The sequence below is a fragment of the Athene cunicularia genome, assembly GCF_003259725.1.
Source record: "Athene cunicularia isolate RWA chromosome 5 unlocalized genomic scaffold, athCun1 chr5_part3, whole genome shotgun sequence".
Lineage (NCBI taxonomy): Eukaryota > Metazoa > Chordata > Aves > Strigiformes > Strigidae > Athene > Athene cunicularia.
Genome location: NW_020799103.1, coordinates 8,217,626 through 8,222,906, shown reverse-complemented (window position 1 = coordinate 8,222,906; position 5,281 = coordinate 8,217,626). Strand labels below are relative to the sequence as shown.

Below are 5,281 nucleotides of genomic sequence, written 5' to 3'. Positions count from 1 at the left end.
GAGGAGAGGAGAGGAGAGGAGAGGAGAGGAGAGGAGAGGAGAGGAGAGGAGAGGAGAGAGGAGAGGAGAGGAGGGGAGAGGAGGGGAGAGGAGAGACCTGAACTTGCTGTATTGCTACACCATGCCACCTTTTTCTGGTCCTGCTTCCTTTGCACTACCAGGCTAACATCAGAGACTAGAAAATAAGTGAAATCTCTCCCTATCTAGTCAGCTGTGATAGTTTTCTAGTTTGGAAAAGAATATGGACACATTTTAGTGTATCTTTGCAGTAATATTTCTGTTGTTGGTATCCTTGTTTTTGAGTATGTGGACATGTGCACACATGCTATTTCCACCTATTCAAGAAGCACCCTGTCTTCACACCACTAATACAAAACTTCAGCATTGGCTGCATCTTAATTCATGACCTTATACTTTATGTATAAGAATGCCTCAAGGAAAGCCCACTCTTAATTTAGGCCCAATTTGTTCTTGGCTTCTGACTTCTCTGGGTGGATCTGGCACAGTCAAGGCCAAAATGGAACATCAATGAACAAGTGTGCTGGCGTCACTAAAAAATGAAAACAATTAGAAAATGACAATCAAAGGAAGGTGAAAGATCTAGTCCCAGGGCTTCCTGTTTCAGCTGAGAGTTTATTCAGATGGCCTCCAGATAGTCTAAGCCAGATAGAGGGCATACTGACTTACGATGATGTTTATTCTCTTGGCTTTCTTAACTGTCAAATGCAAGAGCAGTCTATCCTGGATGCATTTATGCTCTAACATTTCCACACTTCAGATCTAGGCTTTGATTTATGGTGCTGCCATGGGAGCAACATGGAATTAAGAAAGGGTCGAAGAAGTACAAATGAATGAGAAAAAGCAAGAAATTTCTGTTCTCTAACATCTTCCATCATGTAATTACATTGAGCATTATTTCTATAGCAATTCAATATACTTAGTATAAATATTTCCCGTACTGTAGTGTAAAGGGAGCATAGCATGCAGAAAATCAGTCCCAAGTCATGCTAAATCTTTCCTGGAAGAAGTGGTTAGCTAATTCAGGTACTAGCTATTTTTAATTAGACAATTAAGCTGTGAAAACAATATTTAATACAAGAGCAAGGACAAACTAGTGTATATGGGAACAAGAAGTCAAAGTAATTTAACCACATTAAATACCTGGTTAGCTTATCTTCACTGCACTTGAGTTAACAGCCTTTGGTATCTTCACAGTGAGAATCAAACTCTATTATCTCCACTGAAGGAAAACACAGGCTCCAGCACTGGGAGTTAAGGTGGTATCGAGAGGACAGATATTAGCCTAGGCAAAGCAAAAAAGAAGGGACAAGGCTTAAAGCCATAACAGCGTTAGTTAACAGTATACACACATTGGAGAGTTGACAGAATGTTTTCGCTGGCTTATTCCACTGCAGAGAAACTTGTGTGCAGGGTTTTCCCAGAAGTTGTTTGCATTTATCCCTGCTGTAGCCCTGCTGAAACCTGGGACTTGTACTAATAATTTGGGATTTCTAGCTCTAAAACCAAGTGTCTTAAGCAACACTAAGGAAACTTTTTCTTAAGTGCAGCATTTGTGGAACTACTAAGACAAATGCATCTCCTTTGCGACTTCAGAGAAGTTCATGAATTTGGTAAGTGCTAAAATTTGAACTAGTCAGAACTACTAGTATACACTTGAAGTCTGTTTCTATCTTATCCCCAGACATGTCCAGGAAGATCATATGTCAATATGTAAGAGCATTTTCAAAATATACTTAGTACAAGATTATTTTTAAATTTATCTTTTTTGTTCATTTATGTTGCACTAAGGTGTTTTATCCTAGGTTTTGCATTTAGCGCTTCTAAACCTAGGATCTGTCTCAAGTATTGTAACAATGGTATTAATCAATTGCTACAGCCACTTCCCTTCTTTTTTTGACACAGTTTATATTCTGAAAGCTCTTAAATCAGAGAACCCTGAAATTTACCTTGTATAATACACATTCACTACAGGTCACCAAAAGAACTTCCGTAAGGCCAGTTATTAGTAGCAATTTTAACACTGTTTGCTCACGTAATAAACTTCAAAATGGATGCTTAAGATCAGAACCTGAACTGCACATTTGACTGAACTGAAAGCAAGAGTGATGCACTAGTCCGGTCAGAGACTGAACAGCTTCAAAATCATTACAGATACACCAGTTGTTGTCTCTGGTAACGGTAATACTGACACTGCTATACATGTTGTGGGCTTGTACAGGAAGAATGTATATTAACAGAAGCACTAAGCTCTCCTGAGTTTTTAACTGTTGGCTAATTTCAACCTCAAATCATATGCAATCTACTGTCTAGTTACAATCTATCTGAAATCACACAACATATAAAATAGCCAAGGAAAGTTCTTAATGGCCTATAAGACACATAATGTGTCTACTATAAAACAGTGATGAAAATTAATCCTATGTGAGTCTACTTTTCAGGCACAAGTGATTCTGAGAGTCCCAGCTCAGAGTGCCTGTGCTCACAGGTACAGGGGTGATGGTAAAGAACCAGCACAGAGGGGCTCTGCCAAAATTGAAGTGTACTTCTCCTGTCTAGTGTAGGCTATCGGAAACCATAGTGAGTATACAACATTGCACTTCCTTAAAATGAGAATATGAACACTTTCATTATCAGAAAGGTAAACAGAGACTTGAGGGATTGCAACACGTGACAGCTGTCCTCCTCTCCTGAACTGCAAGCCTGGTGATAAACACGGAGAGGGGCTCTGGCCGTCAGGATGCTGCTACCACAGCCCAAGCTGCCGAGGTGTTCCTCTGCACCCTTAGTCTAATAGCTGGCAAATGGAAAGCATTAGAGCAAGCTTAATCTGCAATAATTATATATTACAAATGTATTTATTCTGTTTTGGGAGAAACTCCTTTAAGGCTCCAGATGAGACATTTCTCACATATATTATTTAGCCTTTCCTGGGGCCTTAATGAATTGCTTTAAATTAGACTTAGGTATTGATTCGCTGCATTCAGCTGAAATCTAGGCTTAGCAATCTATACTTGTCCATAGTATATTTGTGATATTATTCCAAATAAAGAGCTGCAATTAATCCACATCAAAAAAAAATCAATTAATACAGATTTGTATCACAAAGAAAGAAATCTTCCTCATATCTGCCTGCTAATCCTGAGGCTTAGGTCTTTCTTTGCTACCAAGGAGAACAGATAAAAAATATTGATTTTGCTCTATTTTTACAACTTACAATGATATAATAGTAGCATACAGAACAGATGGGGCTTATCAATTAAAACTATTTTTATATACAGTGATAGATGAGGACACACAATGTCTTTGTTCTCTGCATCATTAATAATTATTAATATGATGGACCAGTAGTTCTGCAATAAGAGTAATCACTCCATGCATAGATCTCAAAGAGCCTGACCACTCTCATATGGTTAAGAATTTTTTACCCTATGAATTACAATACAGTAAAGGTTCTAGAAGCAAAATTGCAGTGCATAGGAAAGGAGGACTGTTCCGTACAATTTTAGACTAATGGTATAAGGTGAAGAAACGAAAGATGTTATCCAAGCTAACATCTTTCTAATTTTATCCAGCTCTATCTGCCATTTTAACCAAGCTAATATCTAACCTAATTTATTAGAAATAAAAAAGTCTTATCAGAGTCCTTGCAGGAAGCATCACATAAACACCATGAATTAGATTTTGCAAGTTTAGAAGCCAAACTTTATCCTTGCTACAGAAAGAAGACAACAATGTGTCATTGTCCTTTCACAATTCCTACTGTAAACAGTTTATGTGATTTATTCTTTTGCATGCTAGATAATTACATATTTTATACCAGTGTATCATCAGTATGTTGTTATTCTGACTGCCCCATAATAGAAATCATGTATTTTCCCACTGCAGTGAATGCTATTCTTAACATACATTGGCCTCAACCAGCTAAAAATATCAGAGTTCTGTTGCCTGTGGGAAAGTTTTGCTGAAGTTATTTCTATCAAAAGTTTAATATTGGTCTCTTCCATTTTTCATACTGTATATGCCATTGACATTTAATGCTGTCTTCTCTGATATGCAATTACTTACAAGTACTTAAGCATCACATATGGCACTTATTAGGCAAATAACACCCTAATTCACTTACTGCTAACATTAATATGAATGATTAGGAATGAGATTAGTACTAAAGAATACCGTTTTAAAATAAATTGTGATGACACAGTGACAGCTATATGAAGGATTAAAGAGTATGGATTATTGCAGGTTATGGTTCAAGATATCAAATGATACGGCTCTGTGTTTGTTCTTGCCAAGGACACTAGGCAATTAGAGGCTCAAACAGCCAACTGTAATTTTTACACTGAATCACTGGGTAACTTGTGGGTTTTTTTAACTCTTAAGAGTTTCTGACAGACAGTAGGTTCTGAAAAAATTAAGGATCGACTTGCTGTGAGCTGTCTACATCCACAGAAAGCTTTTTGGCAGACATTTAACTTACCTGGCAACCTAGAGTCAGTGTGACTGCAAATACAAAGGAAAAGCTCCAGTTTTATAAACATTCTCTATTGAACCCAAATTCATATAGTCAATGAAGATGCCACTAAATTAATGACAGTATTTATTTTCTCTGTGGTTGCACCTTTAAATTTATCTCCTTGTAATAATATTTTGCTTTTATTTATCCTTTCTCCAGAAGATAGCAGAAGACTACCTTAATTCATGCAATTAAACCAATAACATCCATGTTATATAGCTCTACCTACACTGTCTGATCCCCATTTATCTGAAGTTTCTATACAATACTTTGATATTTTAGTTTATAATTCAATAGTGCTTCATTCAAGGCAGTGAGCAAGGAGTTGAGAAATATTAATTGTTTAGATCATCAGATTTTGGGAAGGACCAAAGAATAAAGATACTATCATCTTTTGGCTCACCCATCTCCCTTTTAACACAAAGGAGAAAAATATTTTAGCTCCTGAAGATCTGACCAAGTGGTAATACCTCCAGCCTCACTGAAGTTAGCAAGCGAAGGAATATTGGTTATCTACATACCATAATTGTTAGCATGAATAAGTGATGGTACAGTTAAGAAAAGGCAAAAGAGCAATAAAATGGTCTTCTCTTGGTTGGCTGCCTGCATTGGTATGTAAATACCAGTCTCACCTTTGATATTCCACATAAGCTCAAGAATGGCATCCTCTGGATGCAATAGCCTTTTGGTTATTCATTACAAATGGTGATCTCCAGGGCTCATGGAGGTTTTGCTAATTATTTCCAG

The 5,281-nt window shown here is 37.1% G+C and overlaps 1 long non-coding RNA gene across 1 annotated transcript in view; it reads right to left on the bottom strand.

Annotated features, from left to right (window-relative positions):
* The window catches only part of LOC113481376, a 12,971-nt gene extending 11,695 nt beyond the window's left edge, over nucleotides 1-1,276 (bottom strand). Inside the window, exon 1 of the long non-coding RNA XR_003398671.1 lies at nucleotides 1,162-1,276. This is a non-coding gene — a long non-coding RNA (uncharacterized LOC113481376). The remainder of the gene's footprint in view (nucleotides 1-1,161) is intronic.
* Nucleotides 1,277-5,281: the final 4,005 nt, after the last annotated feature.